Raw genomic sequence first — 23,920 nt, forward strand, 5'->3', positions numbered from 1 at the left:
ACACTTAATCCTATAACCCTCCTTTGGAGTTCCTTTCTATCTTAGCCCTGTAAACCGTGCCGAGCTCTACGATTGCGGAGAAGGTGCGGTATACAAACCTAAGGTTTAGTTTAGTTTAGTTTAGTTAGTGATTTAGAGAATTTCCCCCTGGGTGTGTAGAAATAGCTGTGCAATAGGCTGAATCTGTCAAAGTTGATTTTGTATAGTTAAGCAATGCAATATGCTGCAGAAATTATTTTTCTGCCTCCTTAAAAGTTGTTAAAATGCATGCAGATTGTGAAAAATTGCAGGCAGACCTTAGGAAATTGGAAGACTGGGCGTCCAAGTGGCAGATGAAATTTAATGTGGACAAATGCAAAATGATGCACATTGGGAAGAATAATCCAAATCATAGTTACCAAATGCTAGGATCCACATTAGAAGTCTTCACCCCCCCCAAAAAAAAAAAAAAAAAAAAAGAAGATCTAGGTGTCATTGTAGGTACTGCATTGAAATTTTTTGGTCAGTGTGTGGTGGCAGCCTAAAAAAACCCCAAACAGGATTCTAGGAATTATTAGGAAAGAGATGGTAAACAAGACCAAGAATATTATAATGCCTCTGTATCGCTCCATGGTGCAACCTCACCTTGAATATTGCTAGCAGTTCTGATCACTGTATCTCAAAAAAAGATATAGAAGAATTAAAAAAGGTTAAGTGATCAAATAGATAAAAGGAGTGGTACTCTCATACGAGGAAAGGTTTGGAAAAGAGATGGCTTGAGGGGGATATAATTGAGGTCTACAAAATTATACGTGGTGTAGATCAGGTAAAAGTGAATCTCAATTTTTTACTCTCAAAAATTACAAAGACTAGGGGACACTCAATGGAGTTACATGAAAATACCTTTAAAACAAATAAGATGAAATATTTTTTCACTCCATGAATATTTGGAACTTTTTGTCAGAAGATATGATAACAATGGTTCGGACAAGTTTCTGGAGGAAAAGTTCATAGTCTGCTGGTGAGACAGACATAGGAGAAGCCACTGCTTGCCTAGGGATCGGTAGCATTGAATGTTGCTACTATATGGGTTTCTACCAGGTGCTTGTGACCTGGATTGGCCACCTTGGGAAACAGGAAATTGGGCTAGATGGACCATTGGCATGACTCATTAGGGTTATTCTTATGTTCCTATGTTCTTTTGCTTTCTCTCTTTCTTTCTTTTTTTTTTTCTCTCTTTCTGTCATTCTCTCATATTTTCTCTTTGCTTCTCGTTCTCTTAGTTTCTCTCCCTCTCTCTCTTGCCTTCCAATAAGCAGCCTCTGCAGCACTGAGATGAGCTGTGAAGGGATCAGAGAGGCAAGAAAATCAAACATCAAATTAATCTCCATTTTTCATCTGAAGAAATAAGACTTTTGACAAATATGAGCTGGAAAAGAGAATTATAGAGGCCTTTGGGATTCAATAGGAAAGTTTTCAGCCTTAAACTCTCAACATCTGTTTTTCTTCCTCATTGGCAACAATTTTTTTCATTTATCTCTCTAACTCAAATCGGTTTAGATCTGCCTTAGACAACCTTTTAATTTAGCTATTAGGACAGGTACAGTTAGAGCTTTCTGCTATTTTCAAAATGCCTACTGCAATAAACCCCCTTTTACAAAACCACAAAAGTGGTTTTTAGCACTGGCTAGCATGCTGAATGCTCTGGACTGCTCCCGGCACTCAGAGAGTTCCTATGAGCATCAGGAGCAGCTCAGAGCATTCAGCATACCGGCCTGCGCTTAAAGCCGCTTCCACAGTTTTGAATAAAGGGGAGGGTTAAATAAAGTGTTTTTCATTCTGATCTGAGGCTGTCAGCTACTCCTGATTTTGTTTCTTTACAAACAAGTTTAAAATCTATTGCTGAATGGCTGACTGACCATAATCTGGTACTAAATTTGGATAAATCAAAACTGTGCTGGATGATGATTCTGTCTGTTGTTTTTTACCAAATAGGTATGTTACCATTGTTTTTTCAGGGGTCTTATTACAAGAAATTAAATAGTATTCCGACAAAATTTATTTGGCTAGGGAAAGCAGCAAGAATTGCCTTAGTATCTTTACAAAAGCCAATTGCGGAGGGTGGGGTAAATTTCCCAAATTTTTATAGGTACCATCAAGCCTATATTATGCGTCAGAATATGTGTTGGATCTTCCCTGAGATCATGGAAAATCTCCCAGACTGGTTATCTTTGGAATGGCAATTCATGTTTTCACTGCGTTTAGGTCACGTTCTAAGTATCAAGTTACCTAGACTGTGTAAGGACAATAGAATTTTATTAGACACGTAGCAAACTTTAAAATCTATCAATAATTTAACATCTATTCCAGTCCATAAATCCACGTGTCAGACCCTCTAGCTGAACTCCAAGATTCAAATTGGCGGGTTTAAGGTTATCTGGAAACACTGGATGAAGGCAGGTATACGTACTTTGGATGATGTTATATCAGATGGTATGCTGCTTGACTTTTCACAATTGCAACACAAATTTGGTCTTAACAAATCACAAAATTTATAGATGGTTGCACTTGAAGCAGGCCATTCAGGAGGGGTTCCCTGAATGGAAAAATCTAACTAATCAGCATTGTCTGCCGGTCTTATGCTTTCAGGTGGACTTCCTGGGACACCAGGCCGCTCAGTGGTATAAATTAATATCTGGATTTTTGAATAAGAAACCAAAGACTGGTCTGCGTGACATTTGGAGCATTGAGATAAAGCATCAAATTACTGCGTCTCAATGGCCACAAATTTGGGCTTGGAGGATGAGATGTACAGCGTTGGCATCTATGAGATAAACTTATTTTTTTTGTTACATAGAGCAGTTTGGACTCCAGCTCGTTTACAGAAATTAGATAGCTTTAAGTCTAATAGATGCTGGCAAGTTGGGACATTAGATCATTTATTATTATATTGTCCATTGATACGTGAAGGGGCATAATAAAAAAAAACGTCTAAGTCCCCTTTTGGCCTAAGGCCTTAAATGTTGAAAGTAGAAGCAGGGAAAATGTCCATTATAAAAAAAACCACCCAAAAAACGCCTCTACGTTCAGCTGTTTAAATGCCCAGACAACCACTACGTCTACACTAACAACATATCATCAACCTAAAAAAGCCTAAGTCCCAAACGCCCAACACAAGAGCTTTTAGGCAAAGGAGGAGCCAGTCCTTCGCCTAAAAGCTGGATTCTGTAACCGATGTCTTTCAAAAACAACACTGGTTACAGAATCTACATCCTACCCCCCCCGACAACATCGGGCCATGAGAGAGCCCAAGCCCTCCTAGCCCTGCCGATCCAATCAGGGCAAGAGGGAGCCCAAGCTCTCTTGCCCCGCGAGCCGCAACCCTCCCCGCCACAGATCGGGACAAGAGAGAGCCCAAGCCCTCTTGCCCCGCGAGCTGCAACCTTCCCCGACAAAGATCGGGGCAAGAGGGAGCCCAAGCCCTCTTGCCCCGCCAGCCATGACCTTCCCCGATGAAGATCTGGGCAGGAGGAAGTCCAACCCCTCCTGCCCACGTGAACCCCCTACCCCCACTAAGATATGGGCAGAAGGGATCCCAGGCCGTCCTGCCCTCAACGCACTCCCCTCCCACGATCACCTCCCCAAACTCCCAATCGGCCCCCTGTCGACCCCTTAACCCCCCCTACTCCCAATCCCCCTTCCTGTACCTGTAAAAGATGTCCAGATGGACGGGTCCCATGCCCGTCCATCCGGCACGCCAGCCATCCCACGAATGGCTGGCCTTAGGGCCTGATTGGCCCAAGCGCCTCAAACCCCGCCCACAGGTGAGGCCTGAGGCGCCTGGGCCAACCAGAATCGGCCCAGTAACCTTAGGCCCCTCCTGTGGGCGGGGCCTTAGGCACATGGAAAAACAGTCCGTTATAGCCAGAGTTGCATTTTTATAAAAATTTTATTTAGGTTAACTGAAACAACGTACAATCAATGAACAACAATCATTGAACAACCATATCAGCAACGTCAATAACAAAACTCAGCAAAACATTGGTATGGCACGAAATGATTGCAAAACCAGAACACTAAAAGATGTTCTAAAGCATTATGTTGCACTGTCCAGGAAAGAAAAATACTCTGTCATTTTCTTCTGGGCTGCATTTTGATATTATGTCACTGGCACACCACATGCCTTGTAGGCGGAGCCTTCATGTCCATTATAGCTGAACAAAACTACAGCTAAAAGGGGCTCTGGGGACCAAATTGGTTGTCCGTTATATCCGAAAGTCCGTTATATGCGAGTCCACTATATGCAATGATTTTCTTCATGTTTATAAAGGCGCATGGCCGGGACAAGCGGAGTCCGTTATAACGAGATTATACTGTAGTATGTTCTCTTTTTCAATAGTGCATGCCCTTTTTCAGTAGTGAGCACTGTTTGCACAGAGTATACATTAAGATATTCTGTGTCTCGAAATGGTAGGAGCCTACTGAGTTAAGCGCCTTCCAGCTAATTAAATTTTTTTTTAATTGTTTTTTTAATGGCACTTTTCAATTAACAGTGCCAATGAAGCCAAATAGAATAATTTAAGTTTGGCACGTAGATTGGCCAAGCACCATTTATAGAATCTGAGCCTTAGTGCCTCAAATTAGACATCCCTTTATAGAATGACCCTCATGGACTAATTCTGTATAGATCACCTAAAGTTAGATGCCAGGATGATACACACTAAGCACAAATTCTATATTGGCAATTGAATGTGCAATTGCCACTATAGAATGCTAATGTAAGTCTGAAGTTACATGGCTAACTTTAGGGGAGAGCACTTAACGCTAGCTCAGTGGCTAATGTAAATACTTACAGGTGCTTAGCTGCTAGAATTCTAGAACCTGTTCATACAGTGCTGGACATACACTGACCACTGTTCCCTCTAAACTGAGCAGGAGTCCTCCACCTACAGTTCTGCCAGTGGGTGGCACTGTTTCTCTATCGCATTTTCAATATTTATTCATTCAATTTCTATATTGTTCTCCCAAAGGAGCTCAGAACAGTTTACATGAATTTATTCAGGTACTCAAGCATTTTTCCCTGTTTGTCCCAGTGGGCTCAATCTAATATACTCGTACCTGGGGCAATGGGGGGATTAAGTGACTTACCCATGGTCACAAGGAGCAGCATGGGTTTGAACCCACAACTCCATGGTGCTGAGGCGGTAGCTTTAACCACTGTGCCACACATTGCCTGGGAACCTGCTTGTCCCTAGCAACTATGGAGAATACCAGCTTGCTTGGAAGGAACAGTACCCCTGACCCACTCATGTCTCTCCCCGGTCCAGTCCTCTCCTTGTAATTACTCTCTTTGGATTTCGAGTGCACAGTTTATAGGACTTAGGTTAGTTACATGCTTAACTACTAATTAGTGGCAATTAGCATAAATCATAGCTAACAATTGGCTGTTAATGCCGATTAGCAGCTCTTTCATCAAGCTACATGTGTAACTGACAGTATTCTATAATTTGGCACTCACAAGTATACTGTACAATTGTGCACATAACTTTCTCGAATCTGGGGGTTAATGTCTATGGAAATAATTCTTAGCTGCAGAACTCTCTGTGTTCCTTACAACTGGCTTCTTCAGTCAAACTGACGCCAAGGCAGAAAATTACAAAATGTGTTTCTCTATTTACATGGATTGTTCAAGTTCATTTCATGAAGTTTGAAATCATTTGAAATAAAACTCAATGGTACCAACAGCATATTCATTTGTAATATATTTGCTGAGTTAAGTAACACAGAAAAATGAATCTATGCAAAGTCAAATATCTGTATGACGGTAGCCACTATGGAAGTAATTCTGTAACTGTGTGCTCACATTTCAGCGTCACTTGCCATACGGTTTTCACCGGCGTCACTTCCTCTTTATAGTTTTGGTCACAAGAGTATGTGCGTCTTTTCACACTGCTTTAACTCAGCTTTATCATCCTCAAACTTATGGTTTTTTTTTCCATATTTGGTTCAGCATTAACTGAGTTCTCTCATTACTGTTTGACCAGAAGTCTACAGTTCTGGACCACTGATAAAGGCAACCACATTAGCTGAAACACAGACCGTGAAGGGTCTTTTGCTTCTGGTTATTGCTTCTGTCCATTACGTTGACATTGCCAGGGGTAGGCAATTCCGGTCCTTGAGAACCACAGGCAGGTCAGGTTTTCAGGATATCCACAATGAATATGTATGAGATTGATTTGCATGCACTACCTCCTTGATATGCAAATTTATCTCATGCATATTTATTGCATCTCATGCATATTTATTGTGGATATCCTGAAAACCTGACCTGCCTGTGGCTCTTGAGGACTGGAATTGCCTGCCTCTCAAATAGCCTATTGGTGTACATCTTTCCAGCTGTTGGATCTCCAGGCATTGTTTATTACAACTGTTCATTATACCAGTATAGACTACTGCAAAGCCTGTCAGTTGGATTGTTTCATCATTGAAGTCTTCCACTGTTGCTGCCAATATTTTCTGCATCTTTTACCAACTGGATTGTTTTTATTGTTATACTTTTATTGTTTTTATTGATTGTCTTATTGACTGGATCATTTGTCGCAATAAACTTGGTTGTTCCAATTCATCAACTACTTTTTTGCTTTTGTTTTGTGATCCTTCCTATTTTTTCAGTGGGGTATTGAGGTTTGCTTGGTTGTTGCTTTTTTGAATGTAGAGAATATCTGCACACTCGTGGGTAAGTATAGATTTATGCAAGTAAGCGGCAGTATAACAGTTAAGCGCTATTCTGTAAGGGTGCATGAAAGTGGCATAGCACTGAATTCTATATACTGTACTGCGTCTCAAAAAAATTGGTGCCACCGAAGTGCTATTCTATAAATGGCGCCTAAGGTTAGGCTCAGTTTACAGAATAGCACTTATGCCCAGGAGCTGCACCTAACTTTGAGCATGAACATTTGCACCAACCGAAATATGGTACAAAACTTCACACCTAACGTTAGGTGCTGGTGTCCCTTGGGGAGGGACGAGAAGGGTGGGGAGATGTGGTACTTTGTTATGTCATGTTCATTATTTCTTGTTTTGTTTATTGGAAATTAATAAAATGTTTCAACATTAAATGCGTAACTTTGAGGAACACCCCCAATCCGCCCATGACCCTCCCATTTCTGCAACCCCCCCCTCTTTTGGTACTGTGCATAAATTTTAAATGCAGATCCCGCGCCTAAATTTATGCACATATATAAAAATTAAAACCAATTAATGCTAATAATTGCTTGTTAAGAAGCCAGTTATTGGCGTTAATTGGTTCATTATTCAATTAAGTTATGTGCACAATTTGGGCATGTGCACAAATTTGAATGTGCAACTCAAAGCACCATTTATAAAACTTGGGAGAAAGTATGTAAATGCAAAGAAGGTGTTGACAAAGATGATGCATGGGCTGTGCTGCCACTTACACGCATACCTACAGAAAACTGAAGTTACGTATACCCTGCTGCATTTAGACACCAGTTCTATAGCTGGTTCCCAGATTTTAGGCACCTTGATACCAGGTTTTCTAAGTATTCTAGAAAGTATTAGGGCTCCCAAGTACCAAGATTGAACAGGCATTGGGGCACCTAAAAGGATGTACATGCTTACAGAATTACCTCCTATATAGCCAGCACTATTCCTTAGTGGTAAAAGCACCAAAGTGTCCAGATAAGGGTGATATTCAGCCCCCTATGTTAATAATGCCCTGGAGTTATCTGGATAGTAGGCTCAATATCACCTTTATCCAGATAGCAAGAAACTTGATGCTCAGTCTGGACATTTACCCCCAAATTCTACAAAGAGCGCCTGATATTAGGAAGGGCTATAGCTCACTGGGGAGGAAGGGCTGTTGCTCACTGGTTGAGCTGCTGCCTTGGCACCCAGAAGTTGTGAGATCAAATCCTGGTGCTGCTCCTTGTGACTATGGGCAAGTCACTTAATCCTCCAATGCCCAAAACTTTGAATGTCAGCTTTGAAATGCCAAAGCGACAAAAAGGTAGTACCGAATTTTCCCATGTATAGGCACGGCCTATACATGGGTTTTGCAAACCGGCCTAGTGGATACATCATCCCACTCCCTAAATACCTCCCTCGCCGGTAGTAAGATTGGGAGTGTTTTCATGTGCAGGCCTTGTTGAGTGGAACAAACATCCTGGACTGCTGCTTCCTCCACCCTATGCAGGGCTGGAGCGATGTTTGCTATCTCAAGTCTCTGTCCCGCAACGATTCCTGATTGGCTGCCATCACTTCTCCAGGACATTCGTTCCACTCAACAAAGCCTGCACATGAAAACACACCCGATCTTACTACCGGTGAGGGAGGTATTTAAGGGGGGGGGATGTATAGACCACCCCATTGTATAGGCCGATTTACTTTTTAAATTTCTTAGATAAGCTGCGGCTAGTAACAAGGGGCGGCTTATCTAAGAGTTTTAAAACTTAAATAGGCGTTTCCTACGGCCTATACAAAGAGACAGCCTATACATGGGGAAATACGATATACAAGTCCCCATTCCCTTCCCTAATATTAGGCACCTACATCAGCATACCTACATCAGCATACCAGCATAACTTACCTTCCCTTTAACTAAGCCACAGTAGAGGTTTCTACCGCGGCCCAGAATGCTAAATGATCCAATGTTTATAGAATTCCTACGAGCGTTGGAGCATTTAGCACTCTGGAACACGGTAGAGACCTCCACCACGGCTTAGTAAAAGGAGGCTTTATTGAGTAATAGGCTAAATCGGTGCCGATAATCGGCACTCAACATCTCTTCATTGGAACTAAGTAAATTGAAAGTTAGGTGCCTAACTTGGTAGGTGTGATTCAACAACAGTTAGGCGCCTAGTGCAAAGCGCCTAGTTAAAAGTGGGCGTGGTTAGGGGGTGTATCGTGGCTGTGTTTTTGAGTTAGGTGCCTGTGTTTATTAGGTGTGGACATTTAGGTCAAGAAAACCCCAGCATAAATAGACCGTGCCTAACTGTTAGAACGCTTAGGTGGGTCTAAGTGTGATTCTATAACGGGCACCTAACTTTTATAGAATTGCACTTAGCATTGCACTAGTCGGCACCAATTTTTTAGGCCACATATATATAACTGGGCCATTCGCGATCTGGATACTGTCGTTGAATAGCCAGATGATGTGACTGGCATTTTAAAGGAAATACCAACTGCGGTGTTTAGATATTGATCTGGATATTTTTATTACTAAACAACTCTTTCATTTTACCTCACACATAAAAAGAACAGGAGGAAAGTGAATGATTAGAGCCTCTTTGCTGGTTGAATTTGGGCCCAGCCTGGACTGATTTCTGCACCCTGGTTAGGAGGAGGGGGGGGGCCTTGTTGCTCCAGGATTCCAATATTTATCCTTTCACAGAAACTTGCCGATTCTCTGTGAAGGCTCCTCTGTACTGAACTTCCTTAAATGCTCCCAGGAGTCCAACAGCTAATAACCAGTTTCATTCAATTCCCAGTCACATTATTATCCAATCTGCCTGGAGGCATTAATATTCAGAGGTGAAGGCAGGAGGGAGCAAGAGAGGGGGCAGGGAGTGCAGCTAATGGCAGCTCCTGAATGTACTCACTGCAAATAACTCTGTACCATGTAGGACGAACCCAGGTGTTTAAACTGCAAATCTCAGTCATACCACAGCTCAAAGGAGGCAGAAAAGGAGAAAAGAAGATAAAAAATAAAAAAAGAGAGAGAACTGAAAAGGCAACGGATGGATAAAAGACAAAGAGAGAGAGAACTACTTAGCAGATAAAAGAAGGAAATGTGGGACAGCTGTGCAGATGACTCAGAAACTTAAGTAAGCTCATGTTTTTCCTGGAAATTTCATCATCTAATTAGTTCCAAGAGCAAGTTTTCACCATTTGGTGTCTGAAACTTTGGGATAATATAACAAATGCTATACATACTATCTTCAATAGCCATTGTCTCTACCTGAGCTGTAATAATTATGTCTATCATGTTCTTAGACTTTAGAATAGATTATTTGAGGGCCTGTGATGTGTCCACAAAAACATTACGATCTGGAGCTTGCTCACTACAGAAGACTCATTCAAGCACCAAGAGTGTTTAAAATGGACTACACAGAAACTGGATATTAGGACATACAGTAAAACCTGGGATTGCAAGTAACTTGGTATGCAAGTGTTTTGCAAGAAAAGCAAACATTTTATTAAATTTTAACTTTATATACAAGCAATGTCTTGCAATACAAGTACATACGGTATACACGCGTCACATCATCACAACTGAGTCAATGGTTCTTCTCTCTCTGACACTGCAGGAGTGTAGTGACTGTTCTAAACAAGCGAGGTCTTGCAATACAGCATTTTGTATTAAAGTTTTTGGGTTGTGGAACAAATCGTCTGTTTCCATTATTTCTTATGGGGAAATCCGCTTTGATATACGAGTGCTTTCGATTACAAGCATGTTTTCGGAACAAATTATGCTTGTAAACCAAGGTTTTACTGTATTAGTTATTCTGCATCAGAAGACTGACTACAAGGCAAGGAATTTATGCAACCAGTTTCAATATTACACATCAAGAAATAATTATTGAGGAAAAAAAAATCTGAGCCAACTAAAAACAAACAAACCCAGGAATTGAAAATGACAAATGGTTCAATCAGAGTCCTCAAACATCATAGGAGGAAGAGTTGTTTAAACCCAAGCAATAAAGAAAATGCAATGAGGAAATAATTTCAATTAATCTTTAAAAAAGACTTAAATGGATTCTAGGGAATTCCAATTTACACATTCTTATCGCTAGAGACAGTCTGCTAACTTGTTCATAAAAGACACAAAAGTCCTTTTATCTACCAAGACATTCAATCCACTGTTTAGAAGTTTGCATTGTATTCTAGGCTCCTTAGTTCTTCCCTGTAAGGTCCCTCCTATTACAGCAGGACAAATAAAACATTATCCTGAGAAATGATGTTCCCAAATGAAATATCTCACAGCAAATTCATATTGATTTGTAGATTACCAGTGCTAAGATAATCATGTTCTTTTGAGTCCTTGACCTTTAGAATCATTTCCCTCTTTTCTGGTAGCTGAACTATTGCTTCATTCCTTCTCTTCTGGACGAGGCTTCTATCATTTCCCTTCTGTGAAGTGATTCCCCAAACACACTTTTATTCTCTAATCTTTTGAGCCAAGTTTAGATCTTTTCTGACTCGGGACTCCCATAGAGCATTTCAGGTTCAACTGTCATCCATCTGTGCCATCTCTTATGGCAGTTATATATCTGCCTTTTCTAGGCCAGGATGCCTGCTCTTAGGGCATTCTCCTATCTACTGAATCAGATATTGAATTCCTGATTCATCTTTCTCTAGGAAAAACTTTTAAAGTAATAATTATAAGAGATGAAAATTCTGTTCTCCTTAAGGACTTCAGACCATGATGCTGCTGTCATGAAAGTGGTTGGGAATCATAAACTGAAAAACCTGTCTCCCATTTGCCTATCACCTCTTTTCTAAGGCGCTGGCATTATTTTTAGCCCAGGTCTTTCTCTTCAGCCCGCCTTCCACTTTTCTTTGAGAATCAAAATGACATTGACCCCCATAAGATGATTAATCAAATTGAAAAATACACTCTGAAAACAATTCAAAGTATAAGAGTATCACCCAATAAACCAACACAATTCAACACTTTCAACTGAAAGAAAGCTCTGGAATGAGAGGGCACATGATGAAGTTAAAAGAAATACTCTAAGGAAATAATTTACTGAAAGAGTGATAGATTCATGGAACAACCTCCTGGAGGAGGTGGCAGAGACGGGGACTGAGTTTAAGAAAGTTTGGGACAGGCATGTTGGATCATTTAGTGGGGGAAAAAGAGATAGTGGATGACATGGATGGGCAGATTTTATCTGCTTTCATTTTCTATGTTTCTAATTCAATATTTTCTGATGGATCTTAACTTTATCATCACATGGAAAGATTGGTTTATTATTGATTGTATGTAACTTTTCATGGATAGGTGGTCATCAATTTCTACTCCTAAGATCTGGGATTGTAGTTCTAATGGAAAGTCTAGGCCAGATTTCTGTATAGGACGCCTGGTCTCAGAAGTTGCCTAAGCACCTAGGCCAACCCGGTATCTTAGGCCTCTCTCAAAGTGCATTCTGGGATGGGAGTGGCCTAAAGGATCTAACCAATCAAAATGCTAGGACACTCCCAGTGAATCCCAGAATGCACTGCGAGAGAGGACTAAGATTCCAGTTAGCCCAGGTACATCCCTCCTGCTGGGAGATGTGTCCGGGGCATGGGGGGTTTTGATGTCTTGTGGGGTGGGAGTTCCAGCAGGAGACACTGGGCATCCCTCCTACTGTGGGAAATCTCGAGAGGGTGGCAACAGGAGTTGGGCACTCCTCCTGCCACGGACATTCAAAGGTAGGGGGGGCAGCTTTAGGGATTTCAGCAGGAGGGACTGGGGATCCCTCTTGCTGGTAGTCTTTGCGTCAGGGGGGGGGCATGTGTTCCCTGCCACGGCCACTAATCCGATCACAACAAATAAAGGGGAACCAAAAACTTTGGTACTATGTCTCTATGAGTGATTAAAGAGAATATAGCAAAAATCATATAAAATCACTCCTCTAGTACATTGAACAAACTTCTTTTACAAATGATGATAGCTTGAGATGAAACATATGCTCAGAGATGAGGAGGTAAAAGCAAGGGGCGAACCCCAAGAATATTGCCTCACCACCCAGTCATCGCATATAGTTGAGTTGCAATACAATAAAGATGTTTTTCTGTGGCTGCAAAATACAGTCTACTTATTCTGGTGCTAGTAAAGATTCAAAGCTAACCCCCTCTTCTATGACACTGCGCTAACGTTTTTTAGCGCAGACAGCCATGTTGAATGGCCCGTGCTGCTCCCGATGCTCATTGAGTTCCTATGAACGTCGGGAGCAGCACAAACCATTCAGTGCAGCTCTCTGCGCTAGAAACTGCTAGCGCAGTTTCGTAGAAGAGGGGGTAAGTTTTCTTTGAATCTTTAGTAGCACCAGAATAAGTAGACTATATTTTGCAGTCACAGAAAAACATCTTTATTATATCACAACACAACTATATGCGATGATTGGGTGGTGAGACGATATTCTTGGGTTCGCTCCTTGTTGTTGCCTCCGCATCTCTGAGCATCTGTTTCATCTCAAGCTATCATCATTTGTAAAAGAAGTTTGTTCAATGTACTAGAGGAGTGATTTTATTTGATTTTTACTAATATCTGACCATGGCAGGGAGATTTTGCTGGCCTACATTTCAGATGCCTATTGTGGCCTTAGGGAGATGCCTAGGGCCATCTAAAGTCGCTTAAGACCACTTCTGGGTGAAACCATGCCCACACTTAGCCTTAGGTGAGCTTAGGCGGCCCTATGCATCCCCCAGGCTCGCCAAAACACCTACAATGTAGGTGACCCTTCTCAGTGGGTTGTTGTTTTTTTAAACGTGCGTCCCAATTGACTGGCTAGACAGTAGTAGGATGCCTACCGCTGACTACAATCAGAACGACGTTTATAGAATTTGCTCCTCTGTATCTTCTGCTGTAATCCTTGGAGCGTAGCTTGGGTCAGTTGTCAAAGGGTAAATGATAGCCAAAGGGTAAATAATAAAAAATATATATGATAAAATAACTTTTCACATGGGGCTCTTTATCAGCAGGCACCATAAGCTACCAATGTTCCCACTAAGCTATTTAAGAGTCTGTCATCTGTTCTTAGTATTGGGGGGTCATGCAGCAATCATACAAGATGGGCAGATTCTTCAGGATTTGCAAGGAATATGCCTGCCTCACACAATTGAATCAGCAAGATTGCTGTTGCATCCGGGTGGTCATAATGCAGGCAGTGGATTCCTGTGTATAGCAAAGAAAATGCTGACAGCTACAGGAGCAGATCACTACAGTTTTTGTATGCCTACTCTCCCAGTGAATGCAGCAGCATGTCACCATGGTTCTTTCCTCTTCTTTTCTTGTGTCATAATAACCAGCTGCCTCAGTTTCCTGCCACCATGGATCTCTCCTTTCTTCTCTCAATGTGCCACAGGAAATTTATTTATTTCAATATTTATATTCCATTCTATCATCCACTTCTAGGCGAAATGCAACTTTACATACACAGTTCTAATCACCGCAATTTAAAAATCATGTACCACATTACTGGCCTTTCAAAATGAACTAAAATCATAATTAAAAAAAAAAAAAATGACAATCAAAGTATTGATCTCCCCCTATTCATATCAACATCTTAGTAGTCCCATTTCTCATATTTTCTCATCAGCTCTAAATAAGACTCAGGATTCTCAATGGTCTATTAGTCAATTATAAATCAGATTCAAGTCTGAATGCTTCCTGAAATAGTAAGGTTTTCAATTTAGTCTTAAACACTTTCAAATCTTGATTCTCGGTGACTGAGCAATGAGTCAGCAGCGAGTCAGTTGATTGTAAGATGTTGTAGGAGATGGGGGTGCTTAATGATTACATGGAGGGAGAAATTCAATAAATGGCATCCAAAGTTAGGCACCAGCATGATCCATGTTCACAATAGTCTAGTAAGGGGTGGCAGGGGGATGGACTGCCCAGGGCACCATCTTCGAGGGGGGTGCTGGAGCCTTTCCTCCTCTCCGTTCACCCCACGTACATCTTTAATGTTCGCACCGGCATCAGCTCCCTTCCGATGTCACTTCCTGGTTGCGGGACCAAGATGTGACATCAGAAGGAAGCCAATGCTGGCACAAGCAGCGGGTAAAAGATGCTGCTTGCTTCAGCAAACATTTCAAGAAGTACGCGGGGGCGCTCAAGGAGTGGGGAAGAGTGGAGGGAGGGTGCAGGAAGCGGTGATGCCGGGCACCACCGCCCCGGGCGCTAAGCTCCCTCACTGCGCCACTGCGTGTTAAACGAATATTCCGCAAAGGGCACTTTGAGTGGAATGGCCTTAACAGAATGCTAGCTTAGTGCACATTTTCCCTCAAATTCTATAAAGTGTGCCTAAAGTTAGGTGCCTATATCGGCACGCCTAACTTAATCGAATAATAGGCTAAATCGGCGCTCAACACCTCTTAATTGGCACTGATTGGAGTCAATCGATAGGTAGGCATTTAACTTGGGTAGGTGTGATTCTACAACAGTTAGACGTCTAGTGTAAAAGGCATAGTTAAAAGTGGCTGTGGTTAGGGGCAGATCGTGGGCATGTTTTTGAATTAGGCATCTATATCTGACTTAGGGGCCATTGGGCGCCTAGCTTAGCCATGGGTATTTAGGCCAAGAGGACCCTGGCATAAATAGGGTGCACCTAAATGTTGGAATGCATAGGACCACCTCAGCACACTTAGGCAGCGCTAAGTGTGATTCTATAATGGGTGCTTGCTTAGCGCCACACTCATCGGCTCCAATTTTTTAAGCAACATATATAGAATCTGGCCCTTCTGTGCCTAACTTTGGACATGCGTATTTATGCCTGCCAAAGGCTGGTGTAAATGCTGCCACACAAATTATTTTTTTAAATTTTAATACAGCAGTTCCGAATGTAGAATGTTCAGCTGACCCTCAAATAGGTTTTCCAAGGAAGCCTCAGCCCCACCACTCCACCGCTTATTATTTTTTGACAGCAGGAAGGATTACATGGTCTTCATCACCGGCCTCCTCTCTACTCTCTATTTATATATTTTTTATTATTATTTTTCTCAAATTCTGCTAAAATCTATAATTTAACAAGATGTTGTGTTTTGCTCTACTTATCTTTTATTAACATGACTCGGGAGAGACGACCCCACATGTTTCACACTCCCGTGCTTTATCAAGGGTCTCCCGAAGGTGCTGCTGTCATCCGACTCTACATAAATTATGGCAGTCACACAAATTATGACAGTCAGTTGCATAAATGACAGTGTTCTAGAAATCCTTGTGCCTAACTTCTGGGCGTGCCCCTGACCCATGCCACATCCCCTTGGGCGTTACATGGTATGAAATGTAGGCACACATGTTATAGAATAGAGAATAGGGAAGATGCTTTACATAACTCCAAACTGCTGCCAATTCACACTAATTATAGATTGTTAGCACCTAATTAGCTAATTAGTTGATGCGCAGATCCTGCGATCAGCACCTAAATCTGGGCAGTCTATACAGAATTTAAGAAATAGTTTGGCCCTGAGAAGCTGATAACTGTGTCCCACTCAGAAGCTATTTTCACATCTGGGCCTCTGGCTGCTGACATTGCAAACTGCTTTGGTACGACCAAATTCATTTTGGTCAATTTTCAGAATTTGTGTTAATTGTTTTCCTAAGTTAATGTATGCAGTGGTGTAGCTACGGAAGTTGGTATCCAGGATGGTAGCGCCTGGCATGGCTGCGCCATGCGCCGCTCCTGCTCTTCCCCACCACTTGAGCGCCCACCTCCCCACCCCCATGTACCTCTCGAAATGTTCACCAGCACGAGCAGCACCTTCTACCTGCTACGCGTGCCGGCCTTGGATCTGACGTCACGTCCTGGTCCCCACGATTTGGAAGTGATGTCAGAAGGGAGCCGAGGCCAATACAAGCAGAAGGGGGAAGATCCTGCTAGCGCTAGCAAATATTTAAAGAGGTATATGGGGGACTGGAGAGGTGCTAGCACCCAGTGCAGTCCGCCCCACCCACCACTCCTTTTTACACCACTGAATATATGCTTGTTTTGTACATCTATCAGGTTCTGGGAGCTCATACCTAGTGCAGATATGGGCAACTCCGGTCCTCGAGGGCCGGAATCCAATCGGGTTTTCAGGATTTCCCCAATGAATATGCATTAAAAGCAGTGCATGCAAATAAATCTCATGCATATGCATTGGGGAAATCCTGAAAACCCGAAGGGACGCAATTCACTAAACAAAAATCTTGAACACCGACTGGGCTGGCCGATCAACAAGAAGGGACTGCTGGGGACCAGTCGATCACGTCCTTTCCAACTGTCCTACTAATCCTGCAGCCCTGAAATAAACCTGCTCTTTGCCTCCCTGACTCTCTCTCTCTGGCTCCCCGCTCTCCTGCTCTCTGCCACGACCTGCTCTCTGCCTCCCCTGCCTCTCTCTCTGGCTTCCTGGCTCGCCGCCGCGACCTGCTCTCTGCCTCCCCCGACTCTCCTGCTCTCTGCCGCCCTTTCCTGCAGTGCGAGCCCATGGTTTTAACCCGCTTTAAACCCGCAGGTTAAAACCACGGGCTTGCACTGCAGGGAAGGGCAGCAGAGAGCAGGTGAGTCGGGGCCAGTAAAAAAAAAAAAGACAGCAAACACATGCGCAGACCATCTACAGGCAAAATAGATGGTCTGCGCATGCGTCGGGATCGCTACCTAACAATCCATGTCGGCGGATGGGGCGTGCCTACAATCGCCCCCATTAGAATATTCTTGCTTCCTGAATCGATTGGCCCTGCTCAGATCGGTCGCGATCGGGCAGGTTAGTGAATTGGGCCCCAAGTCCCAGTCCTTTTCCCTTTAAAAAGACACCCTAGTCCTAAACTGGTTAATTAATTATACATGCACGTTTGAACTATGGCTAGTATAAATAGAAAGGAAGGGACCTTGGATTTATCCTAAGTCTTTTTCAGGAGTGGCTCAAGGTGAGTTATGTTCAGATATATCAGGTGTTTTTCTTTTCCTGGGAGTCATATAATCTGTTTGTACCTGAAGCAATGGAGAATCAAATGCCTTGCCCAAAGAGCTGGAGGAGTTGGAAAGAATAATTGTAAAACATTTAAATGCTACTATGAATCATGGAGGCAGGTGGATATTTTTTGGATAATTAGCTGACCATGAAAATTTTCTTACCCAAACAGCTGGTTTCCTGTGGCCAGAACAGGATTACTGAAGAAGCACACTAAAGGGTCATGGACTAGGCTTGTGCCTAGAGCCCAAAATGTTTTGATGTGTAATTCAAAGGCCCCACGAGCCAAATGTTTGCCCTGGTAAGTCAGCTACCGGCAGAAAGCAGAGCATGAAAAGGAGAGGCACCAGCACAGCCACTGCTCTCAGAGGTGTCTGTTCTTCCTTCTCCCTGTATTTTGTCCTCCAGGCAGCAGGAGGAAGCAGTGAGCAGTGCATCTTGTCTGCCAGTTTTCTTCAGCAATCAAAACTATGTGGGGCCCTATCTATCGACTTCAATTGATACAAAATACTGAAGTGTGTTTAATTTCAGATTGAAAAAGCAGATCATATAACCCCATACTATAGAGAATTGCACTGGCTCCCTGCTGAGGCCAGGAAGCTGTTTAAGTTGGGATGTTTGTGTTACAAGGTCCTGTATGATTTGGCCCCAGGGTATCTAGTTGATCATTTTAACTTTTCTAGTTTTACACATTCCCCTCGTGCATATCAACATTATTTGATTTTCCATCGGTCAGGGGAAAGTCATTATAAATGATACCATAATTGATTGCTTTTGTATCAAGCTGCTACTTGGGATTGCGATCTTCGTCGGCTATTTTCCACTTCCATATCTTATTTGAATTTTAGGAAATTGTTAAAAATGTATTTATATGCATAATTTTTATAATATTATCTAATTGAGACATTCAGAAATAGTTTATTTTATACTTTTCTGTTGATGTTAACAGCAAAAATCCGTAAGGTTTTGTGGTATATAAATGCTATACAATGTGATGTTATTAGATGCGGAGCCCAGAGTATTTGTAGCTTAGGGGCTACCAAAGGCTTAGACCTTCCCTGCTTCTTTTGTGATCCTTTGATATTACTAATTTTCTATTGAACTGGGACCTCTTGATTGTTTCTGCATTTTATAAGAACGCTAACTCAATATTTATACTAGAATTTTAATTTTGTACTTTCTATACATTTTAGAAGTCATTTACTACAGATTAGCTCAAGTTATCTGCCAAAGGACCCCATTTCATTCCCATGAGCCCTGATACAGATAACATGTGCTAAATTTTAGTTTAAAAAAAACCTTTTCAATTACATTCAAGCCGAAAATGAAAGAAAATATAAATTATACAAAATCTTCCACCCTTGGGAAGTGGATTATCATTGCATTGACAAAAAACCAGAAAGTCTAGATGTGTTAATAGCCACGACAAACTGCCACTGAGCCACAGTCCACCTATAGATTGCTTGCAAATTGGCATAGAAGCCTTTTAAGGCGTTAGTCACATTCACACAGCCACTTAGGCATTGACGTGCAGTCTGAAGCAAAAACCACAAAATGAAGCATATTTAGCACATAAATATACTAGAAGTCAAAGTATGAACTATTCCTTATTGTTCCCAAGCACACTGGGCTTCTGGCATGGCCTTTCAGAGTCCTGCGCATGGGTCTCATGTCAGCTCAGATAGCCACTTTCTATGGGCTCCTTTTACTAAGCTGTGTTAGGGCATTAATGTACAGAAAGCGCACGCTACAATGCTGTGCTTGCTAGATGCTAACGCCAGCATTGAGCTGGCATTAGTTCTAGCCGCGTAGCATGGGGTTAGCGTGCGCAAATCTGCTGCATGCGCTAATAATGCTAGCGCACCTTAGTAAAAGGAGCCCTATGTCTAGAGAAGAGAGTAGAGGCCATGCAAACACATGCTCACTCCACTAGTCACTCACAGACTCCATTTCCTGTATTCCAAAAATAAATCCTAGGATATTCAGAAAAAGACAAGTCCTATTGGTTTGGGCATTGGCATTAATATTCTTTGTGGTGTTGATTTTATAGATTTGCTTTGTAAAATTTGGTTTGTTTGTTATAATCTATTTGCTACCATATAGCATTGAAAAGGTAGAATATAAGTGTTTATAATAAAACTATAGACTACTGGTATATGCAGAGAAATAACCTATGCAATTAAATAGTTCAGACCAGATATACTAACGAAATTTTCCATATTTTGTATCTTTGAGGAGGAAAACAAAAGCTTAGTAAACCTGGCCCATTAATGTTCGCCATTGCAACTCATCTAACTCAGCAAGAATTCACATATCTTGAAATTCAGCATGAAAAAGTTTGAAAGTCGAACAGGTCATGCACAGGAAAAAAAAAAAAAGAAAATGTAATAACCAAAAAACTTAGGAAAAAACCCCCCAAAAGGAAAAGAAGGCAGGAAGTACTGTTTTTATTAAAGTTTCTACATAAACTAAAAGTATTCAGGATTTGACTTTTTGATAGTTGTTTATTGTCTGATAGGATATAACCTAATTTTTGAGAGTGCCTAGCTATCATGACAGAAACGGAGCTGTACGCAGGCAAATAAAATTATACAGATACCTGCCAAAACAAAGTGCCTCCTCTTCCCTTTAGCTACCCATGAATTAGGGCATTGTTTTTCTTTCTCCTTCACCCCCCCCCAAAAAAAAAAAATCTCTTTTGTCCAGACACAACAGTATTAATAATGTAAAGATTTAAAACTGACCGAAGAGAGAAAAAAATGAGGAATGCGTCATAGAGAGCTTTTGACGGGAGCAGTGCCGAGTCAGACCCCAAAGAGGTCCAGGACTGAGCCCTGCATTAACACCTCCAGCCTGTCCAACCCCAAACCCCGCCGTGCCAAGCCTGAATCACCAGACTATCTAAAGTGTATTTTATCTCCCAGTTTTCCAAGGGGCTAAACTGTTTCCAAGTCACCGCGGCCTTTAGTTTGCATTTCTTGCAGGAGAAAGTAGCTAAAGGTCTTTCATTTAACCTGTGGTGGAGTGGAACGTGTTACCTTCATTGTAATGTTTCACGTTATCGCACGACTTCTTATAAGCGCACATATATGCATATATAGTAACGCGACAAGGAAAACTAAGCAGGATTTAATACCTAAATTCTTTCCGGCGTAAATAGGGCATGCGTGTATTCCGTAAAGGAATGGAGCCCAGTTGTATATGAATTAGTAACTCTTGTTATGCACTTGGACTCTAAACATCACTTAAAATATTTTTCTCCCTCAAATTCATAATTTCTACAGAACAACCTGGTGCGGCTGTGTCATTCTGTTCTCTGCACATCAGTATCTACCAGTATTTGTCTGGTGGACCATCAATACAAGTTGCTGTGCATTGGAAAATGTAATCGTCCTCCCCTGTCTGCCTTCTTCGCACAGTACATATATGTCTAGAATTTCTTTTTGTCCATAGATGTGTTTGTTGGCCGGGATCTGTGTTTCAGGATAACTTTCTCTTTCTCTGTAAATTGTACATTTAAAGTTTTCTGGGATCAGTGCTTGCACTAGTTACTTCTGCCATCTTCTCAGCATTGCCATGGGCATTTCTGTTCTTACCTGTGGTGTCTGTATGTCTGACCAAGTTAGTTACGTCCTTTCCAAAGCTCGTTTGCAAAATGGGTAGATTATTGTACGTTGGGCCAATAAAAAATATCCTGGCCTGCAAAAAAATGTGTGTGCGTGCGAGTGTAGAGTGTATTTGTGGAAGTCTCTGCCTGCAGCGCATGTGTTTTCTTGTGTCTTTCAGTCTCGTGTGGGTGTTTCTCTCTGTATGTCTGTCTAATGAGTGCATTTGTGGGACTCTGTGCCAGCAGTGCATATGCTGGTGATTTTCTCTGTTTCTCAGCTCCCCTCTTCTGTATTTCTCTGGGTGTTTCCCTAGCAGCTGGGACTCCCTTGGTACTGCAAAACACTCTGCACCTGTAGCCGTCAGTTGCACTCTTTTGCAGGGGTGGTCGGGAAGTGTTGCCCTTTATTCTCTGCCCCCGAGTCCTTGTTCCTTTCCTTCCAATCCAATGCTCCTCCTTCTACTGCATCGCCCTCGTTCTTAAGCCGGTTCATGATCTGCTATAGCTCAAAATCCTTGCTATATACCACAGGTCTGTGCTCCTTGCCTCTTCCAGGCCGGCCAGTCACTGATACAGCCTTCCTACTCCCTCAGTGACCTAAGCCTTGGCCTGCTGTCCTTGATTTGGCCTGCTCACTGTACAGGCAGTCCCCGGGTTAAGAACAAGTTATGTTTTTAAAGCTGTTCTTAAGTCAGATTTGTAAGTAACTCTGAACTTGTAGATTTTAAGATTTTTGCTGCTTACCTCTGCTCCCAGCTGATAAAAAGGCCAACTGTCCCTATCAGTACAGCATGCACAATGACATACTGTTCTTAATGTGGCCATGCATCATTCCTTAATCTGCTACAGGAGAAGTGTAAAAGTGATAATTTTTTCTTGCCTCTTTTTCAGAGTTGAGCAGAACTCCCAGCCTAGGTGAGCATCCCTTAGTGTTAGTTATACGGTATAATAAAGTTTATAAAGTATAATAAAGCAGAATCAGAGTATCAAGTGGCTCTGTTTTCTAGTCTGTCTTCCCTTCAAACGCATCCGCTACCTAATCTCTACAGTTCCAACACGATTTTTCAGGCTCTTTCCGGTCATCTTTCCCAAGGTTTTGACTGGCTCTATCTCGGTTTGTTGTCTAATTTCTAGAGCACACCCCATTTACAACTCTATAAATTTCACTTAACAACATTAAACTCACAGTATTAATTAGAGGGGTGCTGAAAAGTTCTCAGCCCAATCAACTTCCTAAATTCTGAGCATTATTTTGTCACTGTGGCTGAAAAGAGTGTTATCTAATCTTATTTCGTTAAGTGCCAATTTGCAGAAACGAAATTCTTTGTTTTTTACATTGTTTCATGCCATATCCACATCATTCTCTTCTTGGCTGGGCTGAGAACTTTTCAGCACCAAACGGACTCGGCTCAGCGTCCATGGGACAATTTTTTTCCAATTCTAGCAGTGTTTTAAACCCATTTTTTCTTTATTATTAGATGAAAACCATGTCATTTTAATTTTAAATAAATTTATAGAATTATACTTTATTTAACATTGATTACATTTATTTTTCTCTTAGCTTTTCTAGCTCATTTTTATTAATGTTTTAAAGCATATATACACACACTTGTTTTTTCCTCATTTCACATACAATTTGTACCTATAGTTCTGTTTGTCTTTTAACTTCTTTTAATTTTCTTGGTTATTTTAAATGTTGCTAAAGTGAAAACAATTGATTGCTTGTGATGCATATTCTGAATACAAGTATTTTCAAATCCCCAAAATACCCTTTTTGAAAAAGTATACGGAGCAAGGGCACATTTAAAGGGCTCGTTTTTTTGTTGGTTTTTTTTTATTCCTCTTTACCTGAGATGCAGTGCTCTGAGAACCAGGCCTGGAAAGCCCCTCTGTGCTGTAAAATGGGAAAGGTGACCTACTCCCAAATGATCAGGTTATTCAGCTCGAGTTTCCACCGAAGGTGCTTTGGTTTACAAAGATCAAAATGCTTAGGTGAGTTTAATTCTTTCAACTAATAGCTGCTGGCAATAACTAGTAGCATAACTGGAGACACTAGACAATGCAATCAGTGCTTGATGAGAAAATATAATAAAAAGTGTTTAGGTTTTAGGAAAATGTTTTGTCAACTGAGTTTAGGAATGCTGGTACACAGTTTTCAATGAGTGACTAGATGGCCTGGTCCTTAGATTTCTTCAGAGCACAAAGTTTAATGACTGCTGAAAGCTCATTTCTAAAACAGTTTCTAAAATGAGGGCGCAGGGACGATTTTGTTTATTGTGTAATTTATTTCAATAATTTCCTAAATAATTGTGCATAAGATTATTTCTATTCTAATATCTACTCTATGTATTTGATCTTTGCTGTAAGCAAACAATAATTTTAAGGTGATCCTTTCTATTAGTTTTAATAGGTGGCGTATTTGGTTTTCTTTGAATAATTCTATAGGTTATCTAGAAAGGTTACTTTTATTTCTGATGAGAGTGTATATAGATCACGAAAACTAGCCAAGAAAAATACAAAATTATTCTAATAAAATCTGCCTAATATTTTTGTTCCCCTGCATTCAAGTGGACTAACACAGTGACCACTCTACTCGCGCTCTCTCTCTCTGATTTCTAGAGATGAGTAATGGTTGGGTAGATTTATTTATAC

At 41.5% G+C, this 23,920-nt stretch overlaps 1 protein-coding gene across 2 annotated transcripts in view; it reads right to left on the bottom strand.

Annotated features, from left to right (window-relative positions):
- Positions 1-23,920, bottom strand: part of LOC117359607 (pituitary homeobox 3) — a 164,628-nt gene that overhangs the window by 138,606 nt on the left and 2,102 nt on the right. The window contains exon 1 of one of the 2 annotated variants that reach the window (XM_033942739.1): positions 21,258-21,350. The exons of the other annotated variant lie outside the window; for it this stretch is intronic. The gene's annotated coding sequence lies outside the window, so the exon portion shown is untranslated. Of the gene's footprint in view, positions 1-21,257; positions 21,351-23,920 lie in introns of those variants that run through there. 2 annotated transcript variants of the gene reach the window in all.

Source organism: Geotrypetes seraphini, chromosome 4 (genome assembly GCF_902459505.1).
Source record: "Geotrypetes seraphini chromosome 4, aGeoSer1.1, whole genome shotgun sequence".
NCBI classification, from domain to species: domain Eukaryota; kingdom Metazoa; phylum Chordata; class Amphibia; order Gymnophiona; family Dermophiidae; genus Geotrypetes; species Geotrypetes seraphini.